This window comes from Sus scrofa, chromosome X (genome assembly GCF_054392235.1).
Source record: "Sus scrofa isolate SSC_HxYL_T2T_F1_AM1 chromosome X, Sscrofa_HxYL_maternal_Yorkshire_Landrace_v2.0, whole genome shotgun sequence".
Lineage (NCBI taxonomy): Eukaryota > Metazoa > Chordata > Mammalia > Artiodactyla > Suidae > Sus > Sus scrofa.
The window spans coordinates 47,310,648-47,324,006 of record NC_139401.1 but is presented as its reverse complement, the minus strand read 5'-3'; the positions used below and the strand labels follow the sequence as shown (position 1 = coordinate 47,324,006).

The following is a 13,359-nucleotide window of genomic DNA, read 5'->3' as shown; positions in this document are numbered from 1 at the left end:
CATTTTAGAGATTCTGCCAGTGGTTCACCTGGATGGTCACTGGGTACTGAGTACGATGCCAACCCTGCAAGCTACACAGGACTTCGAAGAAGAAAACAAGCAAGTTTCCTAGCACAGGAACTTTAGGAGCGTTGTATCTAATCCCACCGTAGGACACATAACAGGGTATGTCAGAATTCATCCTTTGCAAACCCCAAGAAAATAGTAACCATGGAAAGAGAGGGATGTGGGAAACTTTGTGTAGTTTTCCCAAGATGAATTTCAGAAGGCAAAAAAAAAAAAAAAAAAAAAATAGAGCCGGTGGTTGGGGCAGGGTGTAGAGTGTACAGACAGAACCCAAGATCCTTTTGCAGATTCTATGGCACAAGTCAAGAAGATGTAGCCAGCCAGCTCATAAATTTGCCACTAACCACAACTAAATATAATTCAAGACACCTGGAAAGCTTTTTTTTTTTTTTTTAAGAAATGCACTGAAAGACCCTATAGATTTGGATCGTTGTCAGAATCAGTCCTGCCAGACAGATGGCGTCAGTGTTCTCAGGACAATGAGACAAGTCAAAGGCTTAATTCATTCAACTGAGCAGCACCTCTGCACATGGATTACAATTTAAACTTCATAACGTACACTCCCACTAATGCCATATGTTTAAGAAACCCTCACCCGGGGTTGTGAACAGGAAGGAAAGCAAGCTCCCAGTCAAATTCTCACCACTCTTGGTTACACAGGCATGTTCACTTGGGGATAAATCACTACGCTGTAACTTTGGATTTGCACACAATTCTGCACATGTGTTACATTATCATAGAAGAGTTAAAAAAAAAATAACTTCCCAGAGCCCTCTGACTAAACTAGCAGCATCATTAAACACCTTGCTGCTACAGAAATGCTTAAATGGCATAGCGTTGCAGTCGTGTGGAACAGACACACTGGTTGAGAGAAAAACATAACTGCTTGTGGGCTCTAAGAACCAACCCTGCATCTAAGTGCACAGGGAGAAATTCATTAAGAGGTGTGCAGACTGGGCCACTTAACCTAGAAGAGGTCAATTCAATAATTTCTAAATTGGGGGCAACTGTAATACTCTCTCAGCTTAGAGCTTCCTCTAACCTCTAAAGGGAAAAAGAAAAAGTACTGCATGGCGTGTGAATGTGTAACCAAAATGAATAGAAACTGGGTAAACAGGAATCAATTTTTGAAGTTTCACAATATTCTTAACATGTGACACTCCATGGAGTCATCCAGTCAAGGCCAAGAATAACTGGTCTGAACCAGCAGGAAATGCCTAGGTGAGGCAGGACATCTAACCAAAACCTGTGCCACAGTCCACCCTATACAGTGGCCAAAAGCTACTGAAACGGTGATACTGGAAAGTGAGTCCTCTGTATGTGCCCAAACTATAGTCAATTTAATGTACTTTTTTTTTTTTTGGTCTGTTTGTCTTTTCTAGGGTCTCACCCACGGCATATGGAGGTTCTCAGGCTAGGGGTCCAATCGGAGCTATAGTTGCCAGCCTACACCACAGCCACAGCAACTCAGGATTCTAGCCACGTCTGCGACCTACACGACAGCTCACAGCAACGCCAGATCCTTAACCCACTGATAGAGGCCAGGGATGGAACCCACAACCTCATGGTTCCTAGTCAGATTCGTTAACCACTAAGCCACGATGGGAACTCCAATTTAATGCACTTTTATTTCTCTCTCTCTCTCTCTCTCTCTCTTTTTTTTTTTTTTTAAGGGCCTCATCCACGGCATATGGAGGTTCCCAGGTTAGGGGTCTCATCGGAGCTGTAGCCACGGGCCTACACCACAGCCACAGCGACGCCAGATCCAAGCTGCATCTGTGACCTACACCACAGCTCACGGCAACCCTGGATCCTTAACCCACCGAGGGAGGCCAGGGATGGAACCCTCGACCTCATGCTTCCTAGTCAGATTCATTTCCGCCGCGCCACAACAGGAACTCCCAATTTAATGTACTTTTAAAACACATGTTTGAAGACTCACAGACTTCAAAAACAAACCTATGGTTACCAAAGCGGAGGGCAGAGAAGGAGTAAGAACTTGAGATTGGCATATGCACACGATGGTATATGGAATAGATGATCAATGGGGATCTGCTGTGTAGCACAGGGAACTCTACTCAATATTCCGTGATAACCTATATGGGAATGGATATGCGTATATCTATATATGGCTGAGTCACTCTGCTGTACAAAAGAAATTAACACAACATTGTAATCAACTACACGTCAATAAAATTTAAAAATAAAATACATTTTAATCAAATGCCTACTATATATTGAGGAAGGCACATGTAGGGCCGCATCTGAGGCATATGGAAGTTCCTGGGCTACGGATCGAATCAGAGCTGTAGCTGCTGGCCTATGCCACAGCCACAGCAATGCCAGATCTGAGCCATATCTGGGACCTATATCAAAGCTTGTGGCAATGCCAGATCCTTAGTCCATTGAATGAGGCCTAGTGCCAATCCCCAAACTTTATTACCAGTGTTCACCAAGACACATTCAGAAATTAGTAAGCATTTAGAAACTAGATATTAAGTAAGGGAGCATTTAGTAATGTGACAGAGGAATCTTATGTTTCCTGACTCTAATAATAAATATGAAGCTTTGTATGTTTTTATTTTCTATGTCTTTATAATTTCATTCTCCTAATGATTTTGATTGTATTATGCAAAAGTATCATTCCATGATGGGTTAGAAGCTTAAAAAAAATTATACGGAGTTCCCATCATGGCACTGCAGAAAGGAATCTGACTAGGAACCATGGCCTTGCACAGTGGGTTAAGGATCCAGCGTTGCTGTGAGCTGTGGTGTAGGTCGAAGACAAGGCTCAGATCCCATGGCCAGCGGCTGTAGCTGCGATTCAACCCCTAGCCTGGGAACCTCCATATGCTTCGGGTGCGGCCCTAAAAAGCAAAAACAAACAAACAAATAAACAAACAAAAAAATGGAGTTCCCGTCGTGGCACAGAGGCAACGAATCTGACTAGGAACCATAAGGTTGTGGGTTCGATCCCTGGCCTCACCCAGTGGGTTAAGGATCCAGCATTGCCGTGAGCTGTGGTGTAGGTCACAGACGTGGCTCACATCTTGCGTTGCTGTAGCTGTGGTGTAGGCCAGCAGCTATAGCTCTGATTTGACCCCTAGCCTGGGAACTTCCATAGGCCAGGGGTGCAGCCCTAAAAAAAAAAAAAAGAAAAAGAAAAAGAAAAGGTAATGAAGACTTTGAAACCCATGCACATGGAGGAGTTTACGTTGGGAGACAATAAGCACTGGAAAGTCACTCTAGGCTCATCAATAAGAAAGCAGTTATTTCGCAGGACAGAGCCCACTGATTGGGTATGATTGGAAGGGAGATCAATCTCCCTGGAAATAAAGGGATTAGAGTGATTTGGAAAGCTGGTGAGGAAGCTGAATTTGATTCCCCCCTAGCCTGGGGTGATGGGCAACTGCCCTGTTGAGCAAGGGACAAAGTTTAGTACACTGGCTATCGAAGGGTGACAAGGGGTGAAACAGGACTCCAAGGCTTCTTGCTGTAGGCCAGACACAAAGAGACCTCATTTGTCTAAAAGGAAAATCTAAGCCTTGACCTAGGATGCCAGGTATATAGACAGGCTAGGAAGGAACATGGGGGACCCAAAACACTTATCTGGAGTATGGAGGGCTTTTTCTGGGGAGTGGAGGGAGACGAGGGGTATAACCGTGAGAAACAACAAAGGTCTAGAAAAGCAACACTGGATTATATATATACATATATTTGGCCACCTCCAGGGCATGCAGAAGTTCCCAGGCCAAAGATCGAACCCACGCCACAGCAGCGACCCAAGCCACTGCAGTGACAACACCAAATCCTTAACCCGCTGCACCACAAGGGAACTCTGAAAAATGACACTTTAAACACTCAGACTATGTATCTGTACCTCATCGAATCTGTATCATCTATAAACCTACCTATATAGTTTCTACCCTGTGATTGCTCTGCACTGGAGTTAGTGTCTGTTAAAATGGCTGTACTGTGGGAAAGGGGCCTTTCTGTAAGGGTCTAAACGGCAGCGCTTCCCTGGGCCTCCTTCTCGCAGGCCCAGGCAACTAGAATATTTTCCGAGATTTAACAGAGTCTAACTAAAATGCCCTCTCTCTGGGAGTTCCCTTCATGGCTCAGCGGTTAACGATCCCACCTAGGATCCATGAGGATGCAAGTTCGATCCCTGGCCTCGCTCAGGGGGTTAAGGATCCGGCGTTGCCATGGGCTGTGGTGTAGGTCGCAGGTGCAGCTCAGATCCCCAGCTGCTGTGGCTCTGGTCCCGTTCAACCCCTAGCCTGGGACCTTCCTTATGCCACATGGATGGCCTTAAAAAAAAAAAGCCAAAAAATAAAATAAAATAAAATGCCCTCTCTCTGCTTGAGGACTTCCAGGAAAAATGCTTTATAATGCCTTGGAAGCAACCTCACATAAAGTTTACAATTATAACACCACCAGTCTATTAACACTGGGTGTGCGGTGCATAAGGACTTCCAAGATACCTTATATAGAGGGTGGTGATTTTCTTCCCCCTGGCCATACTTGTATCTGTCAGGAGTTGATTCTAGTGGATTTAATAAGCAGTTTTTAACAAACTGCTTTTATATAAATATATTACTGTTAGTCATTTTCCGAAAAGGATATACACACAAATGGCTCCCAGACTCTTGTTTGGAAAGGTCTTATCAGATAAGACACCATCCTTCTTGTACAAGAAATGTGTTATTTACACCACTCACAAGAAGGGGATAAGGGGAGGGTGGACCACAAACAACCTTGGACAGGTTTAGAAGATAAGAAAGGATTATGGGGTTAATGTCTCCTAAGAGGTCAAATTTCTTGAAACTTCAATAAACAGGCAATGTCAATGGAGTTTTGCCAAAGAAATATTTAAGAGACTTAGGGTGGGGCGGGGGTGCCTAAGAGGATGAGAGAATAGTCATTTCAAAGATGTGTTAGCACGGAGTCCCCATCATGGCACAGTGGAAACAAATCCGGCTAGGAACCATGAGGTTGTGGATTCCATTCCTGGCCTCACTCAGTGGGTTAAGGATCCGGGGTTGCCGTGAGCTGTGGTGTAGGTCGCAGACACGGCTTGGATCTGGCGGTGCTGTGGCTGTGGCTGTGGTGTAGGCCAACAGCTGTAGCTCCGATTCCACCCCTAGCCTGAGAACCTCCAGATGCCACCAGTGCGGCCCTAAAAAGACCAAAAAAAAAAAAAAATGTGTTGGCAATAGAAGCTGGTTCTCTTGTCAGCACTCAAGCTTTTGATCTATCCTATACCGTGTTAACGGTTCCTGAGTGAGTCTTGGCATTTCTGCTTGTTACATAATCTTCTGTTTTTGAAGATTATCAAGTCCAGCAGCTTCTTTTGAATGAGTGAAAGTACACATTCCTTAGACTAGCATTTTCTAAACTGTGAAATATGGAACACTGGTTATATGAGATGTTACCTCAAAAAATATTTTTTCTTTTCTTTTCTTTTTGCTGCCCCGCAGCATATGGAGTTCCCAGGCCAGGGATCAGATCAGAGCCCCAGTTGCGACCTACACCACAGAGGCAGCAACACCAGATCCTTAACCTGCTTTACTGGACCAGGGATCGAACCAGCGTCCCATTGCCCCAGAGATGCCACCAATCCCACTGTGCCACAACAGGAACTCCAAAAAAATTTTTAAGTATGATTGTTAAGTATGATCTTAAAAAAAAAAGTTTGGGAAATACACTAATGTATTAATAAAAGCTCTGAGAACTTCCACAATAAAGGTACATTAAACTTCTCATTTACCTCACCTTTTTTTTTTTTTTTTTTTTTTTGGCTGCACCTGCAACATACAGAAGTTCCTGAGCCAGGGGTTGAATCCATGCCACAGCAATGACCCGAGGCCACAGCGGTGACAACACCGGATACTTAACCCACTGAGCCACCAGGGAACTTCCAACCTCGTCATTTTGGAAATGACCAGAAAGTGCTTTTTCCTCCTCTTAGAATGTTTAGGAACCTCATGGAAAACATGGTTTTGTGTAAGAAGTGCTGTCTTGCCTAAGGACACTATTTTATTTATTTATTTTTTTGAAGTTGTGAAAGGTGATATTGTTTTAAAATAATAAATTTCAATATCATATAAATGCAAGTTCTATCATTTTGGGGGGGGGGGCATGCCCATGGCATATGGAAGTTCCAGGGCCAGGGATTAAACCTGCACCACAGCAGCGATACCACTGCAGTGATAATGCCAGATCCTTAACCTGCTATATACCACAAGGGTACGCCTCTATTATTTTATTTATCTTTTTTATTTTTTATTTTTTTAAATTTAATTGTGATTTTTTTTAATTTCCCACTGTACAGCAAGGGGATCAAGTTATCCTTACATGTATACATTACAATTACATTTTTTCCCCACCCTTGCTTCTGTCGCAACATGAGTATCTAGACAAAGTTCTCAATGCTACTCAGCAGGATCTCCTTGTAAATCTATTCTAAGTTGTGTCTGATAAATCTAAGCTCCCAATCCCTCCCACTCCCTCCCCCTCCCATCAGGCAGCCACAAGTCTTTTCTCCAAGTTCATGATTTTCTTTTCTGAGGAGATGTTCATTTGTGCTGGATATTAGATTCCAGTTATAAGTGATATATGGTATTTGTCTTTGTCTTTCTGGCTCATTTCACTCAGTATGAGATTCTCTAGTTCCATCCATGTTGCTGCAAATGGCATTATGTCATCCTTTTTTATGGCTGAGTAGTATTCCATTGTGTATATATACCACATCTTCTGAATCCAATCATCTGTCGATGGACATTTGGGTTGTTTCCATGTCCTGGCTATTGTGAATAGTGCTGCAATGAACATGTGGGTGCATGAGGACACTATTTTAACATCAGCATTTAAAATAAAAACTAAATGAAGTATCCCAAAAGGAGAGAAAAATGGTGGAAATAATATTTGAGGAAATAGCCAAAAATCTTCCCAAATCGGAGAAAAGGAATGGAATATAAATAGATTCAGATATTTTAACAAAGTGAGGCTCAAAATATTAATAACAAAATTATTAATGAATATATAACATTCATATATAAATATTATTATAATTATTGGTGCTTAAGGATTTTAAATTAAAATTCACACTTATAAGTCAAAAAAATTAAATGAAGTAGTTTACTAGAAGGGGGAAAAAAGGATTCATGTGAAGTTTTTGGAAAAATATATCATACTAGCACTGTATCTCTGTTAAATTTCTATTATGCTGACCAAAAACAAAACGTTTCAGATGCATCTGAATAAGGTGAAATGTGTGGCAGGGATAATAATTTCATTTGAAAAAAGCAGATATTTTAAAAGTTATTTATACTAGGTATTGGAATTCATTTCATATTTTTAAAGTATCTTTACTTTCCCAGCTCTCCTTTCCATACTTTGCATTTTAATTCCTGACACTGGCAGAGAGCATTTTTAAAACATCAGACAGGCAGCAGGAGGAAAGCAGGTAGGATATAAATTTAGCCACAAACTATCCCTTCACAGAAAGACCTGACTGAGAATACATTTTTAAAGCTTCTAAATATATACATTTCTATTAGTGTTACAAATATTTTTATATATAATCTTATTTATTTATTTGTTTATTTAGCTTTGTAGGGCCATACCTGTGGCATATGGAGAGTCCCAGGCTAGGGGTCCAATCAGAGATGCAGCTGCCAGCCTACACCACAGCCACAGCAATGCGGGATCTGAGCCACATCTGTGACCTACACCGCAGCTCACAACTCCAGATCCTTCAACCCACTAAGCAAGGCCATAGATCGAACCAGCATCCTCATGGATACTAGTCATTCTCGTTTCTGATGTGCCACAATGGGAACTCCTATAATTTTATTTTATTTTTCATTATTATTATTTTTTTATTTATTTTTGCTTTTTAGGGCCGCACCAGTGGCATATGGAGGTTCCCAGGCTAGGGGTCTAATCGGAGCAACAGCTGCCAGCCTACACCACAGCCACAGCCACTCGGAATCCAAGCCACGTCTGCGACCTACACCACAGCTCACAGCAATGCTGGGTCCTTAACCCTCTGAGCGAGGCCAGGGATCAAACCCGCAACCTCATGGTTCCTAGTCGGATTCATTTCCGCTGCATCACGACGGGAACTCCAAACTTTATTTTTAGATGTTAAGACACAGAGAGAGCAAGCTGAAAGACAATACAGTCACTCTGCTTTTAGGGAAAAGCTGCTGTATTCTGCTAAATTTTAAGACAGTTTATTAAATCTGCTAGTGCAGAGAGGAAGGTAGATTTCTCATGTTTTCTTCAATAACTTTTTTCTAAATTAAAAATGACGGGAAAAAAAGGAGTTCCCGTCACGGCTCAGCGGAAATACATCTGACTAGTATCCAGGAGGATGTGGGTTTGATCCCTGGCCTCGCTCAGTGGGTCGGAGATCCGGCGTTGCCGTGGGCTGTGTTATAGGTTGGCAGTTGTAGCTCGGATTCTACCCCTAGCCTGGGAATTTCCATATGTCATGGGTACGGCCCTAAAAAGCAAAAAATTAAGTAATTAATTAATTTAAAATGATGAGAAAAGAAAGACAATGAAACCACGAATGTGAAGGGAACCAATCATCTTTAAAGGTTTGACACCTATGAATGGGCCAAGTATCACACCTGCTCACATAAAGATCTTTAAAAAAAATTTGGAGGGCGGGGGCTGTGCCCATAGCATGTGGAAATGCCCGGGCCAGGAATGGAACCCATGCCTCAGCAGGAAACCAAGCCACAGCAGTGAAAATACCAAGTCCTTAACTGCTAGGCCACCAGGGAACTCCAAGGTTTTTAAAATGTAAACAAACAAATCCCTACAAACATTTCACGAAGGGAAAAGCAATTTATTTTCATGTCCTAAAAAAAAAAAATTCCACAGATGTTTTAAAAACATTAACTGTTAATAGATAAAATGAATAACTAAAGCTGTACAAAAAGCCAGACATCTCAGCAAATGGCAAAACAAGAGCTCTTTTGAAATTAAACACATCAAAGTTTTTTCCTGAGTCTTAAAGAATAACAAGTATTATTAACCAAAAAAAAATCAAGATAGGATGCAACGACTCTGATTTTCTTCTCCACATCTATAAAATGGAGATAATAATACTATTTATTTCTTGAGTTGGAGGGATAACATGTAAATCTCTTAGCACCACGCCTAATAAAGCTTGTGAGCACAACGCTTAGTTCAACACCCTATTTCTAAAATTATTTTTATTTATTTAAACTAAAACAAAATCAAAAAACAGTTCACCCTTTTTTCCCACCTCACATCCCCTGCCTCTAGCAACCACCAGTCTGCTCTCCATATCTATAAGCTTGGTATTATATACACACTAGGTTCCATGCATAAGAAAGATCATATGATGTCTTTCTCTGTCTGACTTATTCCACTGAGCACCGTTACCCTCGAGATCCATCTGTGTTGTCGCAAATGGCAAGATTTCGTTCTTTTTTATGGCTGAAAAATATTCCTCTGTGTGTGTGTGTGTGTGTGTGTGTGTAATGTATACAATTTCTTTATCCATTCATCCATCAGTGGACACTTTGATTGTTTCATCTTGGCTACTGTAAATAATGCTACCATGAACACAAGAGTGCAAATATCTTTTCAAGTTAAGTGTTTTCACTTTCTCTGGATAAATACCTAGAATTGGAATTGCTGGATCAAACATATGATAGTTCTATTTTTATTTTATTTTATTTTGTTTTGTTTTTTGTCTTTTTGCCTATTCTAGGGCCACACCCGCGGCATATGGAGGTTCCCAGGCTAGGGGTCGCATCAGAGCTACATATATATTGCTTTTTAGGGCTGCACCTGTGGCATATGGAGGTTCCCAGGCTAGGGATCACATCAGAGCTACAGTCGCCAGCCTACACCACAGCCACAGCCACAGCCACGCCAGATCCGAGCTGCGTCTGCAACCTACACCACAGCTCTCGGCAACGCCAGATCCTTGACCCACTGAGCAAGGCCAGGGATTGAACCCGCAACCTCATGGTTCCTAGTCAGATTCATTAACCACTGAGCCATGACGGGAACTTCCTGGTAGTTCTATTTTTAGTTTTCTGAGGAATCTCCATACTGGCTTCCATAGTGGCTGTACCAATTTACATTCCCACCAACAGTAATTCAAGTTCTTTTCCTCCCTGGTTGCTTGAAGGCCAGCCACCATCATGAATGACACAGTCACTATCCGGACCAGGAAGTTCATGATCAACCGACTACTTCAGCGGAAACAAATGGTCATCGATGTCCTTCACCCTGGGAAGGCAACGGTACCTAAGACAGAAATTCAGGAAAAACTAGCCAAAATATACAAGACCACACCAGATGTCATCTTTGTCTTTGGATTCAGAACCCATTTTAGTGGTGGCAAGACAACCGGCTTTGGCATGATTTATGATTCCTTGGATTATGCAAAGAAAAATGAGCCCAAACACAGGCTTGCAAGACACGGAAAAAAGACCTCAAGAAAACAGAGAAAAGAACGCAAGAACAGGGGAGTTCCCATCGTGGCTCAGTGGTTAATGAACCCGACTAAGAACCATGAGGTTGCGGGTTTGATCCCTGGCCTTGCTCAGTGGGTTAAGGTTCCGGCATTGCCATTAGCTGTGGTGTAGGTTGCAGATGTGGCTCGGATCCTGCGTTGCTGTGGCTCTGGGGTAGGCCGGCAGCTACAGCTCCGATTTGACCCCTAGCCTGGGAACCTCCATATGCCGCGGGAGCGGCCCATTATATATATATATATAAAAAAAAAAAAAGAACGCAAGAACTGGATGAAGAAAGTCAGGGGAACTGCAAAGGCCAATGGTGGTGCTGGCAAAAAGAAGGAGTAAAGATTCTGCAGTGACTGTCCGTGGTGATTGTGCAAAATTTTCATGAGGGGCCTAATAAACTAAGAACTTTAAGAAAAAAAAAACAGTAATTCAAGGGTTCCCTTTTCTCTACATCTTCTCCTACACTTGTTATTTCTAGTCTTTTTGATAATAGTCATTTTAATAGGTGTGAGATATCTCATTGTAGTGTTTGTTTGTTTGTTTGTCTTTCTGCCATTTCTTGGGCCGCTCCCATGGCTTATGGAGGTTCCCAGGCTAGAGGTCCAATTGGAGCTGTAGTCGCCAGCCTACGCCAGAGCCACAGCAATGCGGGATCTGAGCCATGACTGCAACCTACACCACAGTTCGTGGCAACGCCGGATCCTTAACCCACTGAGCAAGACCAGGGACCGAACCCACAACCTAGTTGGATTCGTTAACCACTGCACCACCACGGGAACTCCCACAGAAAGACTTTCTTTTAATTACTAATATGATACATCTGAAAGAAGTCAACATTATTCTTTTGGGGGGATTTTTTAAAAGTGTAGTGATTTACAATGTTGTGTTAGAATCAGGTGTACAGCAAAGTGATTCAGTTACGTGTGTGTGTGTGTGTATACACATACACGTATGTATATATAGATACAGATATAGGGTTAGTGTTAGCTCCTAAATAACTGGGAGCTACTGGGGTAATGAAGACACACTCAAGACACTGCTAACTATACTACCCCCATAAACCCAAGTGTCTTACCCAGAATTCTCAGTTCAGGAACAGGTTCCCCCCCACCCCACCCCCCAAATGAGATCTCCCCTCTCCCATGTAAGAAGAGTGCTTTGTGCCACAGATGTTCATCACAGCTGCATTCATAATGTTTTTTCAAAATCCCATAGATGTGAGTAAACCAACTCTGATATAGCATTTATTCCCCTCACTCACTGATGGTTCATTTCGAGTCATACACCCATGAACAAAACATGCAAGCCTCTGGTCTCGAGGACCTTGGGTGATGTTACTTAACATTTAAATAAATGTTTATAAGCAGGCCACCTGATACATGGAAATGTGCAAACTAACGTGGGCTGAAAAGGTCTATCAATGACAAAAACAAGAAGCTGCATAACCAATGGTAAAAGCAATTGGAAAGCTGTTTCTCTCTGCGTGCATGAATACAAACAAAGGAGAGAGTAATAATGGGTAAGAAATGGACAATAATACAGACAGCTGGTGCTTTAAATCTGTGGAACAGTTCTCCACACATGCATACAAACTTGCACTCCAACTTTTATAATGTTTTCCATGGCAAAGGCTGGCATTACTAGCTGCTTCTATTTCTGCTCTTTAGAGGGAGACCAGCCTTTATGTGTATGTAACTCCGTACACCCTCTCTTTCCTTCTCTATTTCCCTTCTGCCAATAACAGAAAACCCAAATGCTCCTTGTAAATTGCTTGCTGCAATTACAGAATGAGGACTTTTATGTTCCCTTTTTCTAATTTTAAAACCAGAGGAATGGAACTGGTTATATTTCTTGACTTTTGAAGAGGTGCTTTTTTTAAAACTTGTGATCCTTAACTGAAATCTTTCAGGTGGTCAGTGGCCCTTGACAAAAAAAATAAAATAACAGTTCCTCCGTCCTGTTTCATAGGAGGCTACTCGCTGGAATGTATAAAGAAATCTGGCAAGGACCGCATTACACATTTCCCACCAGGGAGCAGGGGGCTCCTCTACAGTTAGGCTCCCTCTGGCCCTTCAAGACATACAGAGCTTTTACGTTGAATCCCTTTTTTTTTTTTTTTTTGTCTTTTGCTATTTCTTTGGGCCGCTCCCACGGCATATGGAGGTTCCCAGGCTAGGGGTCGAATTGGAGCTGTAGCCACTGGCCTACACACAGCCACAGCAACAAGGGATCTAAGCCGCGTCTGCAACCTACACCACAGCTCCCGGCAACGCCGGATCCTTCACCCACTGAGCAAGGCCAGGGACCGAACCCGCAACCTCATGGTTTCTAGTCGGATTCGTTAACCACTGCGCCACGACGGGAACTCCTACGTTGAATCTTAAAACGTTCAACTTATTTTGTTCCTAAATGTCCTGCATTAAAAACAATGTTTCGCCTCTGGTGCCACTCTGAAACACAGCTCAAAATTAGGAGATCAGAAACAGAGGAAGAAATATGCCTGGGTGATAAGGGCAGTCAAAGAGAAAAGAGGACCAGCCACTTAAGCCAAGGTAATTCCCCCAGGTTCCCTGGCCACCGGCTCCAGTTATTAGCATCACAGAGCCTTCAGACTCAGAGGCAAAGAACACAGGACCCAAGGACTTCGACTGATTTCCTTAATGATGCCACTGAGAGTTCAGTGAACTTACTCCTAAGACGGTTTCTTAGATCGGTTTCTGCTTCGTATTTCAGCTTGAACACAGTTAACAGTAGTCCAAATGCATTCTTCTCT

The 13,359-nt window shown here is 42.5% G+C and overlaps 1 protein-coding gene and 1 pseudogene across 5 annotated transcripts in view; one reads left to right on the top strand and one right to left on the bottom strand.

Annotated features, from left to right (window-relative positions):
* The window catches only part of CLCN5 (chloride voltage-gated channel 5), a 203,043-nt gene that overhangs the window by 124,477 nt on the left and 65,207 nt on the right, over window positions 1-13,359 (bottom strand).
* On the top strand, window positions 10,232-10,711 carry LOC146394588 (small ribosomal subunit protein eS24 pseudogene; annotated as a pseudogene). Its single transcript, XR_014835408.1, has one exon. The product of XR_014835408.1 is annotated as a small ribosomal subunit protein eS24 pseudogene (transcript).